The 27,844-nt window shown below is 40.0% G+C and overlaps 1 protein-coding gene and 1 pseudogene across 1 annotated transcript in view; both read right to left on the reverse strand.

Moving 5' to 3' along the window:
- The window catches only part of CAP2 (cyclase associated actin cytoskeleton regulatory protein 2), a 136,086-nt gene extending 119,131 nt beyond the window's left edge, over positions 1 to 16,955 (reverse strand). The window contains exon 1 of the mRNA XM_030881340.2: positions 16,611 to 16,955. The gene's annotated coding sequence lies outside the window, so the exon portion shown is untranslated. The remainder of the gene's footprint in view (positions 1 to 16,610) is intronic.
- A 7,274-nt stretch (positions 16,956 to 24,229) lies between these two features.
- LOC115866003 (S-formylglutathione hydrolase pseudogene) overlaps positions 24,230 to 27,844 on the reverse strand; it is a 44,605-nt pseudogene continuing 40,990 nt past the window's right edge.

A 27,844-nucleotide genomic window follows, 5' to 3' on the forward strand; every position in this document is an offset into this window, starting at 1 on the left:
TATACTTCTAAGATCATGCCATAGAGCAAATAAACTGCAGAAACACTATTGACTGAAAGCATAAAAGGGGATATCATTTCATATAGTCAGTTGTTTCTCATAACATGACTAGAAATGTTTTACTTTATTAAACTGGCATTTCTGCATTAAGAATGCCATGTCTCTCTGGAATAATGAAGGTACTAGGTTTGCTGAAATTCCTTCTAAACTCAAAATTCTAGCATTCACTGTAGGATTTACATACAACTGAATAACAGATCCAGTAACTCTGAGGATCAGTTCTTAAGTTCTGGGCCCATTTTATACCTGGATATTTTCAACAAATGCAAGTGGGATCATTTGATTTCAAATAGCCAGGTGATGAATTTGGCCCAAGAGCGCTCCTTCAACACTTTTTTTTTTTTTTTTGCTATTTCATGTGTCTCCAGCCTCCTGGGTCTACTTCCATACTTGACTTTGATTTATTATTTGTGACAAAATCAGAGTTTTCAACTAGACCTGTGGACCACCAAAAGACTAGAAGTTCTTCTTTTATTTTATTTTTTTTGCGGTACGCGGGCCTCTCACTGTTGTTGGCCTCTCCCGTTGTGGAGCACAGGCTCCGGACGCACAGGCTCAGCGGCCATGGCTCACGGGCCCAGCCGCTCCGTGGCATGTGGGATCCTCCCGGACAGGGGCACGAACCTGCGTCCCCTGCATCAGCAGGCGGACTCTCAACCACTGCGCCACCAGGGAAGCCTGAAGTTCTTCCTTTTTGCTCTTTGGACCTGGGAGCCCAAAGTAAAGAGGAAAGAGAGAAAAAAGGCAAAGAAGAAAGGAAAGAATGGTGGGGTGCAGGGAAAACAGAGGCGAAAGGGAATAAGGAAGGAGGAGGGGCTACCAGTGCCAGTCCAGAAGTAGTAAGCTTACTACCCCCTATCTCTAAACTGTGTTCAAAATGCAAGAAGAAACTCCTGGCTCTGAAGAATGAACAACAGCAGGAGGATTGAGGAGGGCAATCAAAACTTGAAAAAGGAACCCATGTGGGAGTGCATTTCTGGGCTTTCTCCTCTTTTCTCTTCAGATTTGACTTGAGGTTGGAACTGCACAGGGGGTGCAAGCCACAAACTCCACGAGAACCCTCTTCTGCTCAGCCAGAAGACTTAGAAAGGGGGTCCCTATAAGTGGAAGAATGTGAAGGGAAGTCTGGGTTGTTTGTTTTCTTGTTTTTGTTGTTTCCATTTTTCTTTTCCAAGAGTGACTGCAGTCACAGAACTGCATGGTAGACGAGCAAGCAGCAGCACAGACAGCTAAAATTTCTCCAAGAAAAACCTGGTCTTATTGCCAGAGGAGCAGGGAAAAGGAACCTTTGTGATCCAAAGAGTGTAGGCAGAACCCTGTCATTTTTCCCTCTTACTTTTCTCTCAGTGCTTTGCTCTGAGAATGGCCCCCGTCTTGGGGAAACCATACTGCAGCAGCGTGAGCAGCTAAAAGCTCAAAAGAAACCCAGTCTTTCTGGCCAGAAGACCAGGAAAAAAAGGCTCACAGGGGCAGGAGAGTGTGGGAAGAATCCCAGAGAGGAGAGAGCTAAAGAAGGGGGTCCCTTGATGCTGTGCATGAACCAGTGCAAACCCCAGTCTCGCCCCTGAGCTGTGCATGTGTGGGACAGATTCAAAGGCTTTGAGAACTGAACTACAACGTAAGTTCTGCTCAAGTCCCACTGCTCAAGTCCCATGCTAACCCCTAAACAGTGCTTCCATGGGATCCAAGGCAGCAGAACAAAGGCTTTGAAAAATGAAATGATGTTGGAACCACTGCCCACAGAATGCAAGACAGAACTGGGTTGACTGCCTGGTAAAACAAAAAACTGCACATTTCGAAAGGACCTGATTCTCACAGCATAATACTCAAAATGTCCAGGATTCAATAAAAAAAAATCTAACATGCAAGAGACCAAGGAAATGTGATCAATCCTCAAAGGAAAAGACAATTAACACATGCCAACCCCAAGATGACACAGGTGTTGGAATTATCCGATAGATTTATAGGAGCTGTTTTAACTACGCTCCAGGAAATAATGGTAACCATTCTTGAAATGAATGGAAAGATAGAAGTTCTCAGCAGGACACAGAACCTATAAAAGAGAAACAAGTGAACATTTTAGAACTGAAAAATACAATAAACGGTAAAAAAAATGCATGGGATGGGCTCAATAGCAGAACAGAGATGACAAAGGAAAATATCAATAAAGTTGATATAGATATTATCCAGTCTAAAGAACAGAGAGAAAAAAGGTTGAAGGAAAAAGTGAACAGAGCCTAAAAAGCCTGTGGGACAACATTAAAAGGTTTAATATTAATGTCACTGGAATTCCAGGAGAGGACAAAGAGACTGAGGTAGGAAACGTACTTGAAGAAAAAATGGCCAAAAACTTCCCAAACTTGGTGAAAACTATACATTTACAGATCCAAAGAGTGCTATCTGTCTGGTTATTATACACATAAACACGTAATGTATTACAGTGAGTTGCCTCCAAGGGAAGAACAAGAAAGATGAGTAAAGATATAACTGCCTAAAAAGAAATAAATAAAATGTGATGGGCTATCATTCTCTTTGGAGAGCTGTCACAAGTATTAAGAACTTCAGTTCTTTTCTCTTTTTAAAAAAAATAAATTTATTTATTTATTTTTGGCTGCGTTGGGTCTTCGTTGCTGCGTGCGGGCTTTCTCTAGTTGTGGCGAGCAGGGGCCACTCTTCCTTGCAGTGCGGGGGCATACCGCAGTGACTTCTCTTGTTGTGGAGCATGGGCTCTAGGTGCATGGGCTTCAGTAGTTGTGGCACACAGGCTCAGTAGTTGTGGCTCACAGGCTCTAGAGCATAGGCTCAGTAGTTGTAGCGCACGGGCTTAGCTGGTCCACAGCATGTGGGATTTTCCTGGACCAGGGCTTGAACTGGTGTCCCCTGCATTGGCAGGCGGATTCTTAACCACTCCGGCACTAGGGAAGCCCCGAACTTTAGTTCTTAGATGTCTTCTCTAAATCTAGTAGAACAAGGATTCACTGTATCAATCAATGAATTGGTTCATTTATCAATACTAAACTTGCAGAAATGGTTTGTCACATCAGACTCTTATTTTTGGTCAGAAAATAGAGGCAGGATGAGCCTCAAAGGGATTTTCAAATTCTTACTTGTATATAACCTAAAAGAAATCTGTAAATCCCTCTTGCACATTTTTAGGTTGACATGTAAAAACTTTCACCAAAATGTTTATTATTGTGAAGAATGTAATTTCCAGTACTCTGTAAATGTTGACATGTAAAAGTAAACCTATTTTATCACTTGCTGAAATACATCCACTGAAATTCATCATCATTCATTTTAAAAGAATACATAAACAGGCTGCTCTCTGACAGTCAAAAATTTTTGCATGATTGTATTTCTCCTTTAATTTACATTTCCATTCTTTTTGCCTTATAAGAGTTTATCCTAGTTTTACATAGTTTATGCTTTAATGTCTTTTATTCATTACCCTATCATACTTTTCTGCATCAAAAGCATATATATATATTTATTTATTTAAATTCAATGGTAAAAAGAGTGCTCTTCTAATTGTTACCACTGTAACTCTTATTAGAATGAACTTATCAAAACAACACAAATATTACAAATGTTGACAAATATTTAGTAAATGTCGATAAAAAGCATTTTTTTTAAATTGGAAACCTCTCTTTTTGGAGCTCTTTTATTTTTCAGTTATCTCATGCATATGTGGATGAGTATACTTATTGCTAGAATGAGTCAAGCTTGAACATCAATTCTCAATTTTTGTTTTTATCAATGTAAATGCTGGCACTGAGATGCAAATGGATGAAATTTTGTCATAGAAATATCATTCAATTTTTTGAACTACCTGAGTTATATTCTAAACATCACATGGTGATGAAATATCAAAATCATTTAAATCACCAGTGTAAGAAAAAATTGGGGAAGACTGAAATTTAGTGAGTATGCTAACTACTCATCCATCTGAGTTATTTCAGCCATTTGTTGTCCACGACTAGGCTGTTTTACAACTCTGTAGAGATAAAAGTTAACTTGTAAGGACTTCCCTGGTGGTCCAGTGGTTGGGAATCTGCCTTCCAATGCAGGGGATGTGGATTCGATCCCTGGTGAGGGAACTAAGATCCCATATGCCGTGGGGCAACTAAGCCTGCGTGCTGCAACTACTGAGCCTGCATGCCACAACTAGTGAGCCCATATGCCACAATTACAGAGCCCATGTACTCTGCAGCCCGTGTGCCACAGCTAGAGAGAAGCCCACATGCCACAATGAAAGATCCTGCATGCTGCAACTAAGACCTGACACAGCCAAAAATTAATTAACTTTTAAAAAGTTAACTTATAGAAAACTGATAGTAAAGCAAGTAATAACTGTCTATAGGCATGCAAATAAAATTTATCCTGTGGAACTTCATTGGACTTCCCTCTCCCACTGTGGTGGAAGCTTGTTTACATCTATTAAGAAAATTTATTTTAGCATTCCCATCAATGGTCTCCTTTCAACTGATTGTAAGACCTTTCTGGCTCTCTCATTTTTTAAGACGTTTTTCTAAATGTTAATTTTTTTTATATGTATAAGAATCATGATTTCATTGGCTTTTAAAATTTACCCTTTAACATCAGTTTACAATTTGATTAGATTGAACTTTCAGTTGGTTATTTTTGTTTGTTTTGTTTTGTTTTAACGAAGATTTAGAAAACACAAGATCTGTAAAAGAAAAGGAGGCGTGAAAGGGAACCTGCATCTCCGTTACAAACTCACTCTCTAGAAGATCAGTCTTAGGTAAAAAGCACTTGTGAAAGATGAAGATTTGTAAATTTATTTTCTTCAAACACTCATGTGCATGGACCTTAGGGAAGTCTTTGCATATAGTAAATGCACCCAGTTTGAAGACTCTCAGCCTAAAGTAAGAAGCATAAAAATGAGCCTCACCCCTAATTCTGTATACGTAGAGACTCATTTGCATTAACAGACTTCTTTTTTAAAGTTTCAGTTACTGAAGAACTTTATTTAGATAATCATCCACCTTCCATTCATAAGAGACACTGAGAAGGAGGAGTCCTGATGAAGAAAGAGGCCATTGGAAGCAGGGCGGAAGGAGAGGGAATAGAGGGTTGTCAGCGGGAATTCTGAACAGTCAGAGGGCACCATGAGAGTACTAAGAAACAAATAAGGAACGAAAACAGAGGGGGGAATCAATACTCAAACTTTAAAAATTTTGCCTAAATATTTGTGAACCTGCACTGTACCCCCGAAAATCTCTTGCCACTGCTTCTCTCATGCTAGAAGATGATGCCAGGGGAAAGACTTCTGCACTGAGTCTACCTAACGCCAAGCAACTAATTAAATGGACATTTCCATCAACCTACTCATTATGTCAGATATCTGAGCCTTCTGCCCCTGGACAGAGGTGAGCAGAAGCATCTAGCTCCTCTGGGACCATCCTCCTCTTCAACACTACCATTTAGACCACCACACTTCTGTTTTCAGTCTCCCACTCTCCTGCTCTTTAATACCCTTCTTACAAAACAAGAATTATTTTAGATTAGACTTTTCTATTGCAGAATGGCCTTTCAATTTTGGGAAGCTGGGAGCCATTAGGAACCTCAAAGGTTACCTAATTCATCCATTCATCACATAGGTGCAAAATTTTAAAAATTGGGGACTATTACACCTTCTCCTTTTGGCTAAGTGGTCAATAAGAAGCGAGGATTATTAGATGTCTAATTAAGTAGGGCAGATGAAGGTCACATCCGTAATAACTGAAAGTTCTTCTTCTTGTTTTAGACAGCTTCCTATGTCCCTTCCTATATAGGGCTGTATAATGAAAGGGAAATAATATAAATTATTACATAATTTCTCAGTAAAAGAAAATGTTTTCCGTAAGTGGGAAAAGGGTGTACTTTAGAAAAACAAAACAAGATGGAATTCCCCTGGATATAAAAGCTCATGCAAAAGAACAAATACTGCATGATTTCACTTATATGAGGCACCTAGAATAGGCAAATTCATAAAGACAGATAGTAGAATGGAGGTTGCCAGGGGCTGGAGGAAGAGGGGAGTGGGGAGTTATCGTTAATGGGAACAGAGTTTCAGTTTGGGATGATGAAGAAGTTCTGGAGATGAATGGTGCTGATGGTTGTACAACTTTGTGAATGTACCTAATGCCACTGAATTAATTGTATATGTTAAAATGGTAACTTTTTATGTTATGTATATTTTACCACAATAAAAAAAAAAACTCTAAAACTCTTTTACAACAGCCTGTTCTGACCTTAGGGTGCTTGCCCCCTTCCAGGTACAAGTAGAAATCTCCTGAATGAACAGCAAAAGCTCATAGCCTGAATCAGGGCAGACCTAGAAAGAGCCCAAGACTAAAACACCGCATTTCCAATTGGCTTATTTTTACCAGGATAACCAACTAAATCATGTTAGAAACACTAGACCAGGGACTTCCCTGGTGGTCCAGTGGTAAAGAATCCTCCTTACAATGCAGGGGATGAGGGTTTGATCCCTGGTCAGGGAACTAAGATCCCACATGCCATGGGGCAACTAAGCCTGTGTGCCACAACGACTGAGCTCGTGCACCTCAACTAGAGAGCCCGTGTGCCACAAACTACAGAGCCCACACGCTCTGGAACCCGTGCACCATAACTACAGAGCCCAGGCACCCTGGAGCCCGTGCCACAACTAGAGAAGAGAAAACCCACATGCCACAACTAGAGAAAAGCCCACATGCTGCAACGAAAGATCCTGCATGCCTCAGTGAAGATCGCGCTTGCCCGCAATTAAGACCCAAAGCAGCCAAAAATAAATAAAATAATAAATCTTTTTTTAAAAAAAAGAAAAGGAACACTAGAGCACCCAGTACTATACACATACAAAGAAAAATGTTAGTGAAATTTAGTAACCACTTATGTACCTTGCTTAAAATAATATCCCTTGGATTTAATAAAGTTGTCCTCTGTCCTATCCTAAATCCAGGTGACATAAGAAGATGAAGATGCCTGTAAGTGACTGGGTTAAGTGAGGCTGCTGTGAAATTCAGTTGTAAAATTTTAGAATAGTATTTTTCCACACCTCTGAGGACATGAGACAATAGATATTACAACTAGAATTTAAATGGGATGAGAAGTCAGGATATCAGTTCTAATCACTTGGTGGTTTGGGGGGAATGAATAAGCTGGGGATATATACCATTAATGTATAAGTCAGAAGGAGAATCAACCTTGTTTCTGGTCATTAAAATACATGGCATATTCACATTCACACAGAAGAACTTGCACATGTGTCAAGACACATGGAAAAAGAGTCTCCAAAGCAGCAAAACATGGGAACCAACACTAATGCTCAACAGTAAGAGAATGGATAAATAAACTGTGGAATATTTGCCGACAAATAACACACAGTTACACACAGTAATAGGGATAATTCTTTAAAACTTAATTTCGAGTTTTTTAAAAGTGAGGCTATATATACCCTTTTTATAAATCAAAAAAACAAGCAAAGGTAAACAAAATTATGTAGGAATACTTACATATGTCATAAAACTATTTTACAATAAAATCGGGTAATGGCTAACACAAAATCCAGGGTTGGGAGGGGCACAAGGAATGGCATAGGAGAAGGGCATAAAGAAAGATACAACAGTATAGGTAACAATCTAGTTCTTTTTTTCTAGCCTTCTGTTTATTTTCTTTAATGGTTTTATTGAGATACAACTCACATATGATACAATTCACCCATTTGAAGTGTACAATATGATGATGTTCAAAACCATCACCAGTTAATTTTAGTTCATTTTGTCAGCTCAAAAAGAAACGCTATACCCTTTAACTATTACCACCCACCCCTCACATCAACCCCCATCCCTAAGAAACCACTAATCTACTTTCTGTCTCTATTCATTGCCCTGGTCTGAATATTTCCATATGAACAGAAAATCATACAGTGTGTGGTCTTTTGTGACTAACTTAGAATAATGTCTTCAAGGTACATACTTGTTGTAGCATGTATCAGTATTTCATTCTTTTTATGGCCAAATAATATCCCATTGAATGGATATACCATATTATATTTATCCATTCATCAGTTGATGGACATTTGGGTTGTTTCTACCTTTTGGTTGTTATGAGTGTTGTCGATATAAACATCTGTGAATAGTTTTTGTGTGGACATATGCTTTCATTTCTCTTGGATATATATACTTAGAGTGAAACTGTTGTATCATATGGTAAATCTGTTTAACTTTTGAGGAAGTGCCAAATTGTTTTCCAAAGCAGCTGCACCAGATGATATTCCCACCAGCAACATATAAGGGTTCCAATTCCTTCACATCCTCACCAACACTTATTAACTGACTTTTTGATTCTAGCCATCCTAGTGGGTGTGAAGTGGTATCTCACTGTAGTTTTGATTTGCATTTCTCTGATGAATAATGATACTGAACATCTTTTCATATGCTTATTGGCCATTTGTATATCCTCTTAGGAGAAATAGCCATTCAGATATCTTGACCATTTTTATATTGGGTTATTTATCTTTTTGTTGTTGAGTTGTAAGAACTCTTCATATATTTTGGATACAAGTTCCTTACCAGATATAGGACTTTTAAATATTTTCTCGCATTCTGTGGGTTACCTTTTCACAATTATCTAGTTCTTATGCCCTAGTTTTTAAAGTTGTGACAGGGTTACAGGTGGTCACTGAATATAATGTTTATAGCTTACATAAACTTAGCAAATTATTCTTATGTATATTACATAATTGATGAATTAAAAATAAAACCTCGTGCTGCCAGTGTCCTTGTCCTCATGGTGAGCCTGAGCTGCCCCCCACCTCTGCAGGAGACCCTCCAACACTAGCAGGGTTTCTGAAGAATTCTTATCCTGTTCCTTTGTAGGTCATTACAGGGTACTGAGTAGAGTTCCCTGTGCTACACATCTGAGCTGTGTGTCGGACAGACTCTTGGCGCTCCAGCCAGGCATCAGGGCTGTGCCACTGAGGTGGGAGAGCCAACTTCAGGACACTGGTCCACAAGAGACCTCCCAGCTCCACATAATATCAAATGGCGAAAATCTCCCAGAGATCTCCATCTCAACACCAAGACCTAGCTTCACTCAATGACAGCAAGCTACAGTGCTGCACACCCTATGCCAAACAACTAGCAAGACAGGAACACAACCTCACCCATTAGCAGAGAGGCTGCCTAAAATCATAATAAGGCCACAGACACCCCAAAACACACCACCAGACGTGGACCTGCCCACCAGAAAGACAATATCCACCCGCCTCATCCACCAGAACACAGGCACTAGCCCACTCCACCAGGAAACCTACACAACCCACTGAACCAACCTTAGCCACTGGGGACAGACACCAGAATCAACGGGAACCATGAACGTGCAGCCTGCAAAAAGGAGACGCTAAAGACAGTAAGATAAGCAAAATGAAAAGACAGAAAAACACACAGCACATGAAGGAGCAAGGCAAAAACCCACCAGACCTAACAAATGAACAGGAAATAGGCAGTCTACCTGAAAAAGAATTCAGAATAATGATAGTAAAGATGATCCAAAATCTGGAAATAGAATAGAGAAAATGCAAGAAACATTTAACAAGGACCTAGAAGAACTAAAGAGGAAACAAGCAATGATGAACAACACAATAAATGAAATTAAAAATACTCTAGAAGGGATAAATAGCAGAATAACTGAGGCAGAAGAACAGATAAGTGACCTGGAAGATAAAATAGTGGAAATAACTACTGCAGAGCAGAATAAAGAAAAAAGAACGAAAAGAACTGAGGACACTCTCAGAGACCTCTGGGACAACATTAAATGCACCAACATTCGAATTATATGGGTCCAAGAAGAAGAAGAGAAAAAGAAAGGGATTGAGAAAACATTTGAAGAGATTATAGTTGAAAACTTCCCTAATATGGGAAAGGAAATAGTTAATCAAGTCCAAAAAGCACAGAGAGTCCCATACAGGATAAATCCAAGGAGAAACACACCAAGACACATATTAATCAAACTATCAAAAATTAAATACAAAGAAAACAAATTAAAAGCAGCAAGGGAAAAACAACAAATAACACACAAAGGAATCCCCATAAGGTTAACAGCTGATCTTTCAGCAGAAACTCTGCAAGCCAGAAGGGAGTGGCAGGACATATTTAAAGTGATGAAGGAGAAAAACCTACAACCAAGATTACTCTACCCAGCAAGGATCTCATTCAGATTTGATGGAGAAATTAAAACCTTTACAGACAAGCAAAAGCTGAGAGAGTTCAGCACCACCAAACCAGCTTTACAACAAATGCTAAAGGAACTTCTCTAGGCAAGAAACACAAGAGAAGGAAAAGACCTATAATAACGAACCCAAAACAATTAAGAAAATGGGAATAGGAACATACATATCGATAATTACCTTAAATGTAAATGGATTAAACGCTCCCACCAAAAGACACAGACTGGCTGAATGGATACAAAAACAAGACTGGTATATATGCTGTCTACAAGATACCCACTTCAGACCTAGGGACGCATACAGACTGAAAGTCAGGGGATGGAAAAAGAAATTCCATGCAAATGGCAATCAGAAGAAAGCTGGAGTAGCAATTCTCGTATCAGACAAAACAGACTTTAAAATAAAGACTATTACAAGAGAAAAAGAAGGACACTACATAATGATCAAGGGATCAATTCAAGAAGAAGATATAACAATTGTAAATATTTATGCACCCAACATAGGACCACCTCAATACATAAGGCAAATACTAACAGCCATAAAAGAGGAAATCGACAGTAACACAATCATAGTAGGGGACTTTAACACCCCACTTTCACCAATGGACAGATCATCCAAAATGAAAATAAAAAAGGAAACACAAGCTTTAAATGATATATTAAACAAGATGGACTTAATTGATATTTATAGGACATTCCATCCAAAAACAACAGAATACACATTTTTCTCAAGTGCTCATGGAACATTCTCCAGGATAGATCATATCTTGGGTCACAAATCTAGCCTTGGTAAATTTAAGAAAATTGAAATCGTATCAAGTATCTTTCCTGACCACAACGCTATGAGACCATATATCAATTACAGGAAAAGATCTGTAAAAAATACAAATACATGGAGGCTAAACAATACACTACTTAATAATGAAGTGATCACTGAAGAAATCAAAGAGGAAATTAAAAAATACCTAGAAACAAATGACAATGGAGACACGACGACCCCAAACCTACGGGATGCAGCAAAAGCAGTTCTAAGAGGGAAGTTTATAGCAATACAATCCTACCTTGAGAAACAGGAAACATCTCAAATAAACAACCTAACTTTGCACCTAAAGTAATTAGAGAAAGAAGAACAAAAACACCCAAAGTTAGCAGAAGGAAAGAAATCCTAGAGATCAGATCAGAAATAAATGAAAAAGAAATGAAGGAAATGATAGCAAAAATCAATAAAACTAAAAGCTGGTTCTTTAAGAAGATAAACAAATTTGATAAACCATTAGCCAGACTCATCAAGAAAAAATGGGAGAAGACTCAAATCAATAGAATTAGAAATGAGAAAGGAGAAGTAACAGCTGACACTGTAGAAATACAAAAGATCATCAGAGATTACTAAAAGCAACTCTATGCCAATAAAATGGACAACCTGGAAGAAATGGACAAATTCTTAGAAATACACAGCCTGCCGAGACTGAACCAGGAAGAAATAGAAAATGTGAACAGACCAATCACAAGCACTGAAATTGAAACTGTGATTAAAAATCTTCCAACAAACAAAAGTCCAGGACCAGATGGCTTCACAGGTGAATTCTATCAAACATTTAGAGAAGAGCTAACACCTATCTTTCTCAAACTCTTCCAAAATATAGCAGAGGGAGGAACACTCCCAAACTCATTCTACAAGGTTAGCATCATCCTGATACCAAAACCAGACAAAGATGTCACAAAGAAAGAGAACTACAGGCCAATACCACTGATGAACATAGATGCAAAAATCCTCAACAAAATACTAGCAAACAGAATCCAACAGCACATTAAATGGATCATACACCATGATCAAGTGGGGTTTATTCCAGGAATGCAAGGATTCTTCAATATATGCAAATCAATCAACGTGATACACCATATTAACAAATTTAAGGAGAAAAACCATATGATCATCTCAATAGATGCAGAGAAAGCTTTCGACAAAATTCAACACTTATGATAAAAACCCTCCAGAAAGTAGGCATAGAGGGAACTTTCCTCAACATAATAAAGGCCATATATGACAAACCCAAAGCCAACATCGTCCTCAATGGTTAAAAACTGAAACCATTTCCACTAAGATCAGGAACAAGACAAGGTTGCCCACTGTCACCATTCTTATTCAACACAGTTTTGGAAGTTCTAGCCACGGCAATCAGAGAAGAAAAAGAAATAAACGGTATCCAAATCGGAAAAGAAGTAAAGCTGTCACTGTTCACAGATGACATGATACTATACATACAGAATCCTAAACATGCTACCAGAAAACTACTAGAGCTAATTGATGAATTTGGTAAAGTAGCAGGATACAAAATTAATGCACAGAAATCTCTGGCATTCTTATACACTAATGATGAAAAATCTGAAAGTGAAATTAAGAAAACACTCCCATTTACCACTGCAACAAAAAGAATAAAATATTTAGGAATAAACCTACATAAGGAGACAAAAGACCCATATGCAGAAAATTATAAGACAGTGATGAAAGAAATTAAAGATGATACAAATAGATGGAGAGATATACCATGTTCTTGGATTGGAAGAATCAACACTGTGAAAATGACTCTACTACCCAAAGCAATCTACAGATTCAATGCAATCCCTGTCAAACTACCACTGGCATTTTTCACAGAACTAGAACAAAAAAGTTCACAATTTGTATGGAAACACAAAAGACCTTGAACAGCCAAAGCAATCTTGAGAATGAAAAATGGAGCTGGAGGAATCAGGCTCCCTGACTTTAGACTGTATTACAAAGCTACAGTAATCAAGAGAGTATGGTACTGGCACAAAAACAGAAATATAGATCAATGGAACACGATAGAAAGCTCAGAGATAAACCCACGCACATATGGTCACCTTATCTTTGATAAAGGAGGCAAGAATATACAGTGGAGAAAACACAGCCTCTTCAGTAAGTGGTGCTGGGAAAACTGGACAGGTACATGTAAAAGTATGAAATTAGAACATTCCCTAACACCATACACAAAAATAAACTCAAAATGGATTAAAGACCTAAATGTAAGGCCAGACACTATCAAACTCTTAGAGGAAAACATAGGCAGAACACTCTATGACATAAATCACAGCAAGATCCTTTTTGACCCACCTCCTAGAGAAATGGAAATAAAAACAAAAATAGACAAATGGGACCCAATGAAACTTAAAAGCTTTTGCACAGCCAAGGAAACCATAAACAAGACAAAAAGACAACCCTCAGGATGGGAGAAAATATTTGCATATGAAGCAACGGACAACGGATTAATCTCCAAAATTTACAAGCAGCTCATGCAGCTCAATATCAAAAAAACAAAAAACCCAATGCAAAAATGGGCAGAAGACCCAAATAGACATTTCTCCAAAGAAGATATACAGATTGCCAACAAACACATGAAAGAATGCTCAATATCATTAATCATTAGAGAAATGCAAATCAAAACTACAATGAGATACCATCTCACACCGGTCAGAATGGCCATCATCAAAAAATCTAGAAACAATAAATGCTGGAGAGGTTGTGGAGAAAAGGCAACCCTCTTGCACTGTTGGTGGGAATGTAAATTGATACAGCCACTATGGAGAACAGTATGGAGGTTCCTTAAAAAACTACAAATAGAACTACCATACGACCCAGCAATCCCACTACTGGGCATATACCCTGAGAAAACCACAATTCAAAAAGAGTCATGTACCACAATGTTCACTGCAGCTCTATTTACAATAGCCAGGACATGGAAGCAACCTAAGTGTCCATCAACAGATGAATGGATAAAGAAGATGTGGCACATATATACAATGGAATATTACTCAGCCATAAAAAGAAATGAAATTGAGTTATTTGTGGTGAGGTGGATGGACCTAGAGTCTGTCATACAGAGTGAAGTAAGTCAGAAAGAGAAAAACAAATACCATATGCTAACACATATATATGGAATCTAAGAAAAAAAAGGTCATGAAGAACCTAGGGGTAAGACAGGAATAAAGACACAGACGTACTAGAGCATGGACTTGAGGATACGGGGAGGGGTAGGCTGTGACAAGGTGAGAGAGTGGCATGGACATATATACACTACCAGGCGTAAAGTGGATAGCTAGTAGGAAGTAGCCACGTAGCACAGGGAGATAAGCTAGGTGGTTTGTGACCGCCTAGAGGGGTGGGATAAGGAGGGTGGGAGGGAGGGAGATGCAGGAGGGAAGAGAAATGGGAACATGTGTATATGTATAACTGATTCATTTTGTTATAAAGCAGAAACTAACACACCATTGTGAAGCAAATATACTCCAATAAAGACGTTAATAAATAAAACCTCATGCATAAAGATGTCTGTTAGGAAATATTTAACACAAAACAAAATGCTGTAATGCTCAAAATAAGTTAATGCTACTCTTGAAGGCATTAACTTAATGCCTGGGTATGACTTAGGCACCCGGAGAATCTGGCCCATTAATTCTCTCAAAAGGTTCCTCTCCAAACTCTACCACATGGTAGGGGGGAGTAGCAAACTACTAACAACAGGACAAACCTGCCCCCTTTCCCCTCCTGTTTTTGTGTCTCCCCCTCCTCTCCCAAGCTAAAAATGAATTTTACATTTTTTAATGCCTGAAAAAAAAGAAGACTACTTCATTACTGGTGAAAATTATACGAACTTCAAATTTCAGTGTCCATGAATAAAGTGAAATACAGCCACACCATTCCTTTAGGTATTGTCTATGGCTGCTTTTAAGCTACAACAGCACAGATGAGAAGTTACTGAAGAGACCACATAGCCAAGAAAACCTACAAGTTTACTATCCAGCCTTTTACTCAAAAAGTTTGCCAAACCTTACTGTATCAACAAGTTAAATTACTTCTCACTTCTACAATGAGTAGCAAAAAATCTATTTCCTACTAGCCAAGACCACCTTGACAGTCACCCTCTTGATTTCTCAATTTTTTCTCTTTAACTTTAATAAATATTTATATAGTACTTCGATTCTAATTTTATTAAGGATTTTTACATTTGGGAATTGTAGAGTAGTCTTTCCTTGTAAAATAATGTGGTATCTTCAAAAAGTCACGATCCAGCCACACTCAAACTATTGGGTAAATCATTTTAACAAACTTTTATTGCCTGCTCATTGCATGCTGTGAGTCAAATACTTCTTGGTGCAGTAAAAACTACCCAAAACCCCATCCTTGCCCTCAAGAGGCTTACAGTCTAATTAGACTCTAGTAACTATAAGAACAATTTCCCCAAAGATCACTCCACAGTTGAATCTTACATTAAGGGGTCTTAGATATTTTACCAAGAATTCTAAGCTATGTTCCTTAAATAAAAAAGAAGTCTTATATAAGCAGTAAAGAAATAGTACTCTGCAAACAATTCTGGTAAACTTTGGTGGTTTAAGTCCCATAACTTCTGCATTCCCATGACCACATAATCAAAGCTTCTTGATCCTTTTTGCTGTGTTCATCTCCGCTTTGGCCGTTTGGACCTAATCCTAGTTCAATACACTAAATGTAGTCACCCATATTCACTCATTTTAGAGAACGCACCAATTCAAATATCGCTGAAACTTGCAAACCTATCTGTGTTGCCGGATACCACTCTGATGGCAATGAAGGCAAGGCTGTTTGCATATGTGATTATTAGTCCCCAAAGTGATGACACCGAGGCTACTTCCACAAACAACCCTCTACCCAAAGGAGACAGAGACCCAGCTGTGAGGTGACCTCTTCGGAGCTGTCCCTCAATGCCTCAGTGGCCTTCGCATTTTTTTAAAGTGACTCATGGCCTCAAGTCAGTTTCTGCAGAGAAGCCAGGTCCGTTCCTTTCCAGCACTTCCTGGCTAGGGTCAAATTCAGTCCGATGACAGCCCTACCCCCAACGACCCTGCACCCCTCTGAGGCTCAGAGCCAAACTGGCGAGAAGCCCCAAAGTTAGACCAGCCTGGAGCGTGGCCGCAAGGCCTTGGCCATCCGTCCAGCCCCAAGCCCGCTCCGCGGCCGCACCGCCTTCTGGGCAGGCCAGCGCGCGCCGGGGCAGGCGGCGGGGGCAGGGAGCGCCGCTGCGCTGACCCAGATGGGGCGCCCGCCCGCGCCCGCACGCCCGCGCCCGGGTCCCCGGCACCCAGGCCCCGCGTTCGCCCGCGTCCCCGACATCCTGGCCCCTCAGGCACCAGCCCGGTCTTTATTCCTCGCGCGCCGCCCGCCCCGGCCCCTCTTCACCCCACCCATTGAGCGCAACTTCCGAGCGCGGCCGCGGAGCGCCCCCCGCACCTGCCCGCCGGCCCCTCCCGGCCCGGCTGCTCCGGATTACCTGTTTGGGGGTCCTGCGGTCTGGTCCTGGGCGATGCCGATCCGTTGCTCGGCCCCTCACGCCCTCCTCCCGCCTGCCCTCCTCCCCTCCTCCTCCCCCGAGTAGGAGTCGGTGTCAGTCACGCCGCTCCTGGGGAGAGTGGCCGGCGGCTTCCGGGAGCTCCAAATACAGACAAGCCGAGGGGGAGAGAGAGGGAGAGGGAGGAAGGGAGGAGAGCCAAGCTCTGCGGGTGGGGAGTGGAAATAAAGGGGAGCGGAGAGGGGAATGGAGGAAAGGAGGGGCAGATGGGCCGTGGGAGAAAAGAGAGGGAGATGAGGAAGGCAGAGGGCGGCAGGCTCTGAAAGAAATGAATTCGCTGCATCAGGCGGCATTGCAAAGAAGTCTGGAAAGATCCGGGAGGCTCCTGGCTGAAAGAGCCACAGATTGGATCCTCAAACACTTGTGCAGAGAAATGATGGGTCCTTAAGAAGCAAGAGACGGGCCTGTGTGTTCCCCAACCCCAGGATAGGGATAAAGGTCCTGGCTGGAGAGGGAGGTGGACAAGCAACGCTTTAGCTAGACATCAAGCTGAGATGCACTCATATTTTGTAACGACATTTTAAAAATATATTTTAAAATGCACTTTACATACATCTTTTTAAAAAATTGCCTAATTGTTTAAAAATAAATGTACCCTAAACCAATTATTTTTATTGTGCGTATTTGTGGCCATTCCTATTTATAAGTTGACTGTAATTACAAAATTGGAGATTTTTTACTTTTTTGTTAACACTGTTAGAAGGAAAACACTGATTTTCAATTTTCATTAGTTTATTTCCATCTGAAAAAGTAGACTTAAAGCTCTTCATTGAATGAATGCTAGGAAAATAATTACAGAGAAGAGAGAAGGGGTGGGTGTAATCGATACTTCTTAAAGCAATATTGCCAAACAAACACTAGGATGGGTATCTAAAAAGCCAATATTCTCTGTCAGTGTTTAAATTGCATGTAATTTGGTTCTGTGCATTACAAGGCTTATTCTAACACCACAGGTCACAACTTGAATGAAGGTTTTTCCTATCACACATTGCTCTTGTCCAACAGTGGTGATAAGGAGTGCCTCTTTGCTCCCCTTTGTCTGGAAAAAAGGGAAACAAAATGACATTGCTTATGTCATTGATAACACTGCTAAATGAATGCATACACTGCAAATATCCAGGGCCAGTGCTGTCCCTATCATGCACATGTCTTGCATTTGGTAGGTAATTAATACATTTATACTGAAGAATGAATGAATGAAATTATATATATACATTTATGTTCCAGGGATGCCAAAAATAATATATCCTTAAGAACCAATTTTTACAGGTTCAAAGGAAACTTTCAAGCATCCAGTCTAACATGACTTATTTTTCTCTAGCATTAACTTCAGCAATCATTAATAGAGCATTTCTTTCAGCTAAGTGTATTTTGCACTGGAGTATAAAGTATTATGGAGTATAAAGGTGAATGAGGCACAAATCCTCCCCTTAGGTTTATAAGATAGTAAGATGATGAAGAGAGTATAAAAATAACTACAGTGTAAGAAAGACTATATAAAACATGTCCTAAGAGAAATATGAACAAAGTTTGTGGATGTGCAGAAGAGGCAGGTTGCTTCTAGTGCTGGGGACCAGAGAATGCATCCTGGTGGAAGTAAGAGTTGAGTCTTCAAGCAGAAATGACAATAAGAATGGGCAGTGGGGGAAGGGCACTCAAGATGAAAGGACAGCAGGGATAAAGATGGAGAGGTGATAAAGGATGGGACATGAATGAAGGACAGTGGGTGAGCTTTGCTGGAATGGAGAGCTGTGCGACCCAGATCTGGGAAGAAAGGATAGGTCCCAGCAGATGGAGGCCTTCAATCTTAGCCTAAGTTGTTTGAACCCTAAGGGGCAGGCACTGGGGGATTGTTGACAGTTTTGAAGCAGAATCATGATAACAACAGTTAATTTGGTGATGTTGTCTAGGATTGGAAAAAGATAGGAGACAGGGAAATTCTCTAAGAAATAATTCACTAGTTTGGAGGGTCTTAAGCCTCTTGAGTCTTAAGCCGGTGCCTGAATTCTTCCCTTAACTAATTCCATCTCACACAGCACCCGTCTGCTATGTGACGCATGCCCAATAGGGCTACCCCCGCCAGTGAACTCTTCTTTCTCACAACTCTCTAACATTTATTGTCCATATTTTCCAACTAGACCTGAAAGTTCCAAGAAAGCAAAGATAATGTCTGTTTAAAGGTTCAAGGCTATTTTCTGGAGGCTGACACAGAGAAAAGTCATTGAGTACATATTTATTGATACATTTTTCTTTTACAGGATTAGTTCTGAAGGTGGTGGAGTTGGAAAGAAGTGGACAGATGCTGGGCTCTTCTAAATCTTTTCTGACCTTGATATTCCCACCCAAACCCTTGCCTTTCTCCTTAACAGACTATCTCATTATCTGTTGTACAAGGAGGCTGGTGCTATGTTAACTTCTATACCTTTTCCTTACACTTAATTTGAACTAATGTCCCCTTCGTTGCCAAAACTAAGAGTATTCTCGTCTTATTCCACCTTGGTCCTCTACATTGCATCTGAGACGACTCCTCCCCATTGATTTTGTCCCTCTGGATAACATTCCAGTTGCCACCAGCCAGGCTGTACCAGAAAGCTGGTAACACAATAGACACATGGGGGAGAGGGGGGGCCATCTTTGGAATGGTTGTGCTCGTCTGCCTTTCTTTATATAGTGTAAAACTTTTAAACTGACAATTTTATATGAAGGGGCTTTGCTAGGATCTCAACACAGAGTAGGTGACTCAGGACCTTGAAATTCACAGTCTATAAAGCTTCTACAAGAATCAAGTGAAATCCAGACTTCCATGATCCTCTCCCAGAATCTGCTCCTGAGGTTCAAGGGCACCTGTGGAGCAGTCTGACATGCAGGCGGCTAACCATCTCTGAGCTGGCTTGCTGAAGAATTCTCCCCCAAAGGGATGTATTGGATGGAAACAAACGAATGCAAATATACCCACTTCCTAAGCAGTGTTCATGCTTCTCAAAGAGGTGCAAGGAGAGAGAATGGGTCCCTGGATTCTCAGTTGTGCCCTAAATGAAGTTATGCTAGGGTCCCAGGTCTCTGTGAAGCGTATTCTACCCTCATGACTGCTGAGATAGTGAGACCAGACTATAGTCCCCTTGCTGTTTTACCTGAATCCCCTTTCACCTTTTCCAGTAAGAGACCATACCAGCAACAGCCAATGAACACAGTGTCCTTTTTTGGGAGCTTTTCCCAGCCAATGAGGAGGAAAGGAGAATGATGACATGCCTCCCCAAACATGCCTTCTCAGGAGTTAAAGTTTTGAAGAACACGTTACCAATGTCCCATGAGAGTTGGCATTTCATTTCAATAATTCCCAAGTGGGAAGTTATCAATGGTAATTTTATCAGCAGTTGATACACACATTGTGGATGCTGAGAATACCACACTCAGCAAACAGAGCATAATAATCATAGATAAAACTTACTGAGCACTTACCATGTGAATGAGGCCTTTATATTCTTTCTTCTTAAAGAGGGAACCGGGGTAGCTCAGCTCTTGCATCCTGACCCTCTTCCTCTTCATTGGAAGCTTGTGCTCGAGAAGTCAAAGACTCTAAAAACAAATTTAAAATATTCCAAACTTTTGTCATGTGAAGGTCCTTAGTAAAGATTTCTATCTGATTTACTTCCGTATGTCCTGACCCAGCATCTATAAGAGAGAGGATTCTTTGATGGCTACACTTTGTGGTCTGATTGTCCCTGATGTGGAGGAATTATACTGAGCTTTCACTGGATGGGACAGCTACAAAGTACGGCAGAGCGGGCCACATCATATAACCTTTGCAACACCACCTCCACTGCCCACTTCTCCTCCACCACCGCACATGGGCCCAGCCTCCTTTGGCTACACCTTGTTCTTGGTTACATAGTTCTGGCACATGGAAACAAATTGGAGGTAGCAGCACACAGCCCTCTTTTTCCCAAGGTGAGGATTCTCAGTCATTATTTTGATAATTCAGTCCACCCACAAATGGGAGTGGGGGTGGGGGGTTGGGAAAGATGAGCACGGAAGGTGAGTGGATGAACTGTAAAGGGAAGAAAGCAAAGGTGAGCAATGCCAGGTTCCCTAGCACTGCAGACACTAAAAATGACACTTTTTATTTGTTCAGTGAATTCTTAACCTGAGATCCCTAGACAGGCTTCAGGAGTCTGTGAGTTCCATGACTCGTGTGTTATGTTTTAGGCTTTGTGCATTTATTTGAGGAGATGATCCACAGCTTTTATCTTATTTTTTTGGAGTCATCTATGTCGAAATATTGACCGAGATATCAATGATTTTATGGAAGTGCAAAACAGAGAAGTGGTTCCTTCCTGCTTTTTCTTTCCAAGTCCCTCCGCAAAGACAGAATCTCAGGCTCAGGTGAACAGAGGCTTTGGTTCTTCAGAACAGAGGTGCGATCAGCCTTGCTGAACAGAATTATCCAGGCAGATCATGTTTGGTATGTTCAATCTTTTGGGAATATCTTCTCTTTTTAAAGGGCATCTTGTGATGGTCACACTTTAACTCAAAGGAATAATTCACTAATCCCAGGCACCGAGGCAGGGGATGGGGTAAGGTTCAGAGGCATTTGAGAAGATGACAAGGGCTAGTGGACACCACTCAGGCCACCGGGCATGTCTCTAATAATCCACTTTGTGGATAAGACTGTCCCTGCATGAAAATTTTATGTCATTAGAAATAGATAAGACTGCTGGTCTTAAACCTAAGGATTCTTTTTATATTCCACTGATTTGTTGGAGCTATACCTAAATACTCCAGTCCACATTTATCTCTTCTGTCATTGAATCCCTTGGAATTTGAATAAATATACTGTTTATTCATTAAAATATCAATATAAAGAAATTACTCTTAAATTTTTCCCCCGTTTTCTGTTTTCCAAGTCTCCCCTGTCTATATTTAAATGCCTCAAGGCAGGACCATACATAGTCCAAATTTACTTTATGTCATCATGTAACGCTAAAGAGAGTGCTGCCCATAGTCTTTCTTTTTTATTCAAACAGAAAGTCACAAAAATTATTATCATCCTCATCAGTTCACTCAGTCCCATGTAATTTATTTTTTTTATCTTGATCTTTTGTTAGCACTTTTATGAATTCATCAGTTTCCATAGTCTCTTCCTCTTGACATATGTTGACAAAGAGCCTCCATTCACCTGTTGGCCAGGTGCCCTTGTGCCGGGGACACCTGCCCAGCTGTACACAGTGGCCCTAACCAAGGAGAACATGACATGCAATCAATGGTAAGTAGTTTCCATTGGTTTGCTTACTGAAACAAATCCAGATTTAAAGTCAGAGCTCAGACAAAGAGACAAGTGTGTCTGAAATAGTACAGAAAATAAAACCATTGCCCATGGTGTTTAATATATATTTTTAAAATTCTAATTATTGGGAAGAAATAAGATGACTTTGAAAACAAAATTAATAAGAAGTAATAGGATTAATTATAATTAGTTAAAATTAACCAATAATTATAATAATCAGCCATATTAATAAAAACAGAATTAATAACAGCCAGATTCAAAGTTTGGAGACAGTCTAAGGGAGAAAGATTATCCAAGAGAATTTAAGAGACCTAGTGGTATCAATATGAATCCAGAAAGAGTATAGAGAAAAGGGCCAACTCGGTATTTAATTCTTCTGAGTGTAAAGAAGGCTCGAGAAGCTGAGTTGCCTGAAACCAATGGTTAGACAAGGGTTTATTAGTAATAAGGCAAACTTATTTATCTTTCATTTGAATGGAATATCTTAAAACTAATGAAAATAGGGAATTCCCTGGCAGTCCAGTGGTTAAAACTCGGTGCTTTCACTGCCGTGGGCCTAGGCTTAATCCCTGCTCGGGGATCTAAGATCCCACAAGCCATGTGGTACGGGCAAAACAAACAAACAAACAATAATGAAAATATAGAACAAAAATAATCATTTCATCCTAACATGACACACTAGTATTTGTATGTTCTTTCATTTCTTTTCATGTTTTCTATGTGATATACTTTGTCGCTGTAAGTTAAAAGCGAAGTCAAAATGTATAGCTAAAATAGAGAATTAGATTTCAGTTTAAAAACTAAGATTATGTTTATTAAGGGGAACACACTTGCCTGTCTCATTTGATCACAGCAAAAGTAATATATAATATTGCTGTAAGATGGAACAGCTAATGGTGGGGAAGAAGGAAAGACTGAAGGATGTGGAGAAGTCTACCTAGAACTTACCCAGAATTAACAACGCTCTTTTAAGTGATGGAAATGCCACAATATCCATCCACCACCCACCTGGCGCACAGAAGGCTCTCAACTGATGTTGGTTGAACTGAATGTTTGACACATAACGTTCAGTTAGAGAACAACCTAGAAAATATGCATTGTCTAGAAGAAACTTTCATTGTTCAAAATAATTTTAAACAGTAAATATAACAATCAGTGGTCTATTATGAATTTAATGTTGTACATATATATTAAATACTTAGCATGTATTAAATACAGAGTATGTTTAATACATATGAAATAAAAAGTGGGTTGACCTGCAATTTCATGGAATCACTAAGACAGCAAGTGGAAAATTCCAAAACAATAACTCCGTCTAATCAGGTATATTCCTAGTCAGGGCATCTAAAAACATTTTACAATGGACAACTCTAGTTATCCAAGTTTCTGCCTGTTTTAGGTCAAGAGTCATCAACAAAACAGGAAGGATTAACTTCAAATAATTTTCCCGGCTAGATCTCACACTTGGAAAATAGTATTCTATTGAGTTTTGTGGATTCCTCCATTTTTTGGAAACAACACAATCCAGATTAAGTACTTTGTAATGATCCAAAAACAGAAAAGAAAAGACAAGAAAAAGAGGCTGATTTAAAACCTTGATCCTTCTTTACGACACCTCAAGAGTTTTGCTGATGTGATCCGGTTGCTTCTCAGCAAATGTAAGGGGTAGACTCAGGAGTTATTTAGGAGTCTGATCTACATGAAAGGAAGATCTATGAGCCTTCTTACCAATTCTGGTCAGAGGAGCCAGCATTTGTCTCCTCCTTCTCTCCCCCACACTTCCCACCCTAGATTATCTCCATCATCTTGTGACCAAAGGAGAAAATAACTCCCCAGCTGTCAGTGGCTTTCTCAGCTGCCAACACAAGAACTTGATCACACAGAGGGAAACTCCTGATTTAAGGAAAGACAGTCAACATGCACACTTCTGCTTATACCATCGGGGCTTCTGGTGGTGTACCTCTGCCTGCATCCACCAGTGCTCCCTGAAGCTACAGTAAAGACTCAGCTTTTTGTTGTTATTATTCTTTTAGCTTTTGCATAACTGGCCTTTTGAATATCTCACATGGACCACTGGCCACCAGGTTTTATATGATATAGAGAGAATATAACTTTGTTCACTTTCTGCCATTTTAGAAATTCTCTGGGTCCTGCTGAACCTGTTAATAGTGAATAGTGGACCAGTGGTGGGAGGAAGGGAGGAGGCTCTGACTGAGGAGCTGCGGCCTTGCTCAGTGCTGGCTCTTTGTCCATGCTTCTACTTTTCAAGAATCAATAGGGTTGGAAGCTGGAGACACTGGAGGTGTGTGACAGAGAGGAGAAAGGCGAAGATGCTCGTAGATCCATCTGGCAGTGCATGCATGGAGGATGGAGGGAGGCCTGGAAGAGGTAGCAGGAAAGGCATGGGGCTCTGTACAGGGCAGAGAGAACGGACAAAGCCAGAACTAGGACCAGCCCGTGGTGCCAGGGTTGGCTGGCTGGGCTGTGGGTGTCTTGGGGACGTGGAACCAATGCCTGGAATAAAAAGCTCCATGTCCACCACCCATGACCATGTGGCAGGTCTCCCTGAAAGTAGTCCTGAATTTAAATGGAAAGAGTCTAGAAGGGCTATATTTTCGATTTTTTAAGGATAATAAAAGCATTAATGGGTGAAATTCTGCATTTTTGACTAAGTATCTATAATTTTGTGAATTTCTCCCAGTGGTGATGAAATAATAGTGAAGTAAAATCAATGTAACCTCTGCAAATGCCTGTGGGGAGAGGGTGACAGACAGGAAGGGGGAGGATTCTACAGCACAGATGGAGTATAGTTTATAGTTCCAGTTTCTGACATGATGAGGAAGAAGAAGATGCGGGGCTTAACTCTAAGTTGATTTCAGAAAAAAAAGTGATGAATTTCTTACTTCTCACAGATGTAGCAATGAAAATTCATTCTTCATTCAACAAAACTTGATCTTCAGACAAGTCTCGAATGATTTACTACGACCTCATAAAAAGTGCCAAAGAGATCTGTAAAATAAGACCAACCTGCTCACAGTTTTTAAAAAGTACAGAAAAGTCTGAATAGTTGTGTGCTGCCACTCAAACATGTTTGAGAAGCCTTCTACAATCATTACACGTACTTGAACTTTTCTTGTTTTATGTATTTTCTTGTATTTAGATTTTCAACTACATGATCAAACTCTTTTAGTGTCATGAAAACTCATTTTAAAATCGAATAACTGTATTTTTCTTTAGTCTAACTACTATAACTCAGAAAAGATTCTAGTGTCTGATTTTTCCTGTATTGGGGAATTCTTCTTGAAGTCTGATGTGGTCATTAAAAAAGATTGCAAAGAAAAGTAACTATAATCATAACCCTCTTGTAATCTAAAAACAACTGATGTCAGGAAGTAGCTGTGCAGCTGAAATGTTTAGTCAACACCTCCTTGATCATGTCTAACCAGAACCTGAATAAACCTTACTAAGAGGGCTTCCCTGGTGGCGCAGTGGTTGAGAGTCTGCCTGCCGATTCAGGGGACACGGGTTCGTGCCCTGGCCCGGGAAGATCCCACATGCCGCAGAGTGGCTGGGCCCGTGAGCCACGGCCGCTGAGCCTGCGTGTCCAGAGCCTGTGCTCCACAACGGGAGAGGCCACAACAGGGAGAGGCCTGCGTACCGCAAAAAAAAAAAAAAAAAAAACTTACTAAGAACACCAGTGTCATGAGCTTTTCATTTATTTTGCTCTGATTTCAAATGTCCATTGAGAGATTTTTGTCCTCCCACCCACCCAAAGACAGAGAGCTGGTGGCAAACTGGAGCAAATGCTGACATAGATTTGCATTTTCCAGGGTTCTTTAAAGCACAAGTAAGAGCGCCACAGCCTCCCACTGAGTAGCAAAAAATAGCCAATTTTCCATGGTCCACTGGAAAATTGGCATTTATCAGTGAGGGAAGCTTATTCATTATGTAAGAGTACATTCTGTAGATAGTTTTTCAACTATCCACATAAAATCCAGCCCCAGTGCCAAGGTCCCAGATCTCATCTTGCCCTGGTATCTGGAGCAATGATGACCAGGCTGTGTTTTGAGCCTGCTTGAGGATGGCTGATTCATTGTAGCATTTGCTCTGTGTATTTTAAGACAGGAAGCCAGTACAGTTCAATAACTCTTCCAGTTCCTGGCTTTGGAAGTAAGCAGACAGCAAATTTCATTTTGCACGTTAGTTCAAACCTGTCATGTTCAAACAACTTCAGCAACCCTCTAGAGAGCAGTGCTGCCCAGAAGAACTTTCTGTGATGATGAAGGTGTTCATCTAAGTGTGCTTTTAAAAGTTCAGGTGTGCTCCCCTCCCCCTCCCCACTCGCTTCATCTCCCAGAGCAGAAGTCTCCACTACCACTTCCAGGAATCATCTTTATCAGTCACCCTTCAGCGAGGGCTGAAAAACTAAAACAGCAATCAGACAGGGAAAGAATGAAGATGAAACAGATTTCTAGCAACAAGTGTTCTAGAGTTGTTCTGTCTAATATGGTAGCCACTAGACACAGGTGGCTATTATAATTTTTACTAATTAAAGTGAACAATTCAGCTCCTCACTGGACACATTAAAAGGGCTCAATAGCCACATGAGCTAGTGGCTGCTGCTTTGGACAGTACAGCATTTGGCCATCCAGTAGGATATAGGAGAAAAATATCTTTGTAATTTACATGTAAAGCCCCATTAACGGGTTAATAAGACACAGTGATAGTTTTATATAAAGAAGAGAAATTTTTAAAAATTAACTTGATTAGAAAAATTTCAAATAAACATGCTCTTGACAAAATTTAACTAGTATATAAAGAGTAGGGTGTAAAATGTAAAAGTCTTTTCTCACCTCCAGCTACTACAAATCCTTCCCACTGTGGCACTGAATATAATCATGATTTAGTGTGTGAGTGCGTGTGTATTTCTCAAAAATGCCTATGTAAATAAACACAGGTAAAGGTTTTCAATATCAGCCATTAAGAAAATGTAAACTAAAACTACAATGAAACACTTCTCATTTAAAGGGCTAAAATAATAAAAATAAAAAACTTACAATACCAAGTCCCCGCAAGGAGGTGGAGCAACTAGAACTCGCATACATTGGTCATGGGAAAGCAAAATGGCACAGGCATTTAGAAAGAAACGTGACTTCTTATACAGTTAAACATATACTTACAATATGACCCATCATTCCTTCTCCTAGAGATTCACCCAAGTGAAACAAAAACTTAAGTTTACACAAACACCTATGTATGAATGTTTATATTGGCTTTATTCATTAATTGCCAAAATCTGGAAATAACCCAAATGTTCCTCAACTGCAGAATGGATAAACAAACTGTGGTCTATCTATGTAATGAAATACTACTGAGCAATAGAAGGAAAAAACGACTGATACACCTAACAAGAGGGATACATCTAAACATGCTATGCTTGTATACTATACGAGACTGTATACTATACGATTCCGTTTATATGACATTCTGGTAAAGGGAAAACTATATGGGACAAAAACCACATCAATAGAAGTCAGGGATTGAGGGTGAGGGCTGGGGTGGGACTTACAAAGTGGCACAGGGGAGTTTTGGAGTGACAGAAACTGTTCTATATCTTGACTGTCAGGTGACTACACAATTGTATGCATTTGTCAAAATACTCAGTACTATACACTAAGAAGGGTGAATTTTGCTGTATGTAAATTATACTTTAATTTTTTAAATGGAGAAAAATAAGTTACAAAAAGTGCTTATGCATATACAAGTATGGGTGTGTGTATGTGCATCCTTTTATTGTTTTACAAAATGTAATAACAGTATAAATTTAATCTTGCTTTTTCATGTACGAGAATAGATACCTTATCATATTGGT

The sequence above is a fragment of the Globicephala melas genome, chromosome 11 (assembly GCF_963455315.2).
Source record: "Globicephala melas chromosome 11, mGloMel1.2, whole genome shotgun sequence".
NCBI classification, from domain to species: domain Eukaryota; kingdom Metazoa; phylum Chordata; class Mammalia; order Artiodactyla; family Delphinidae; genus Globicephala; species Globicephala melas.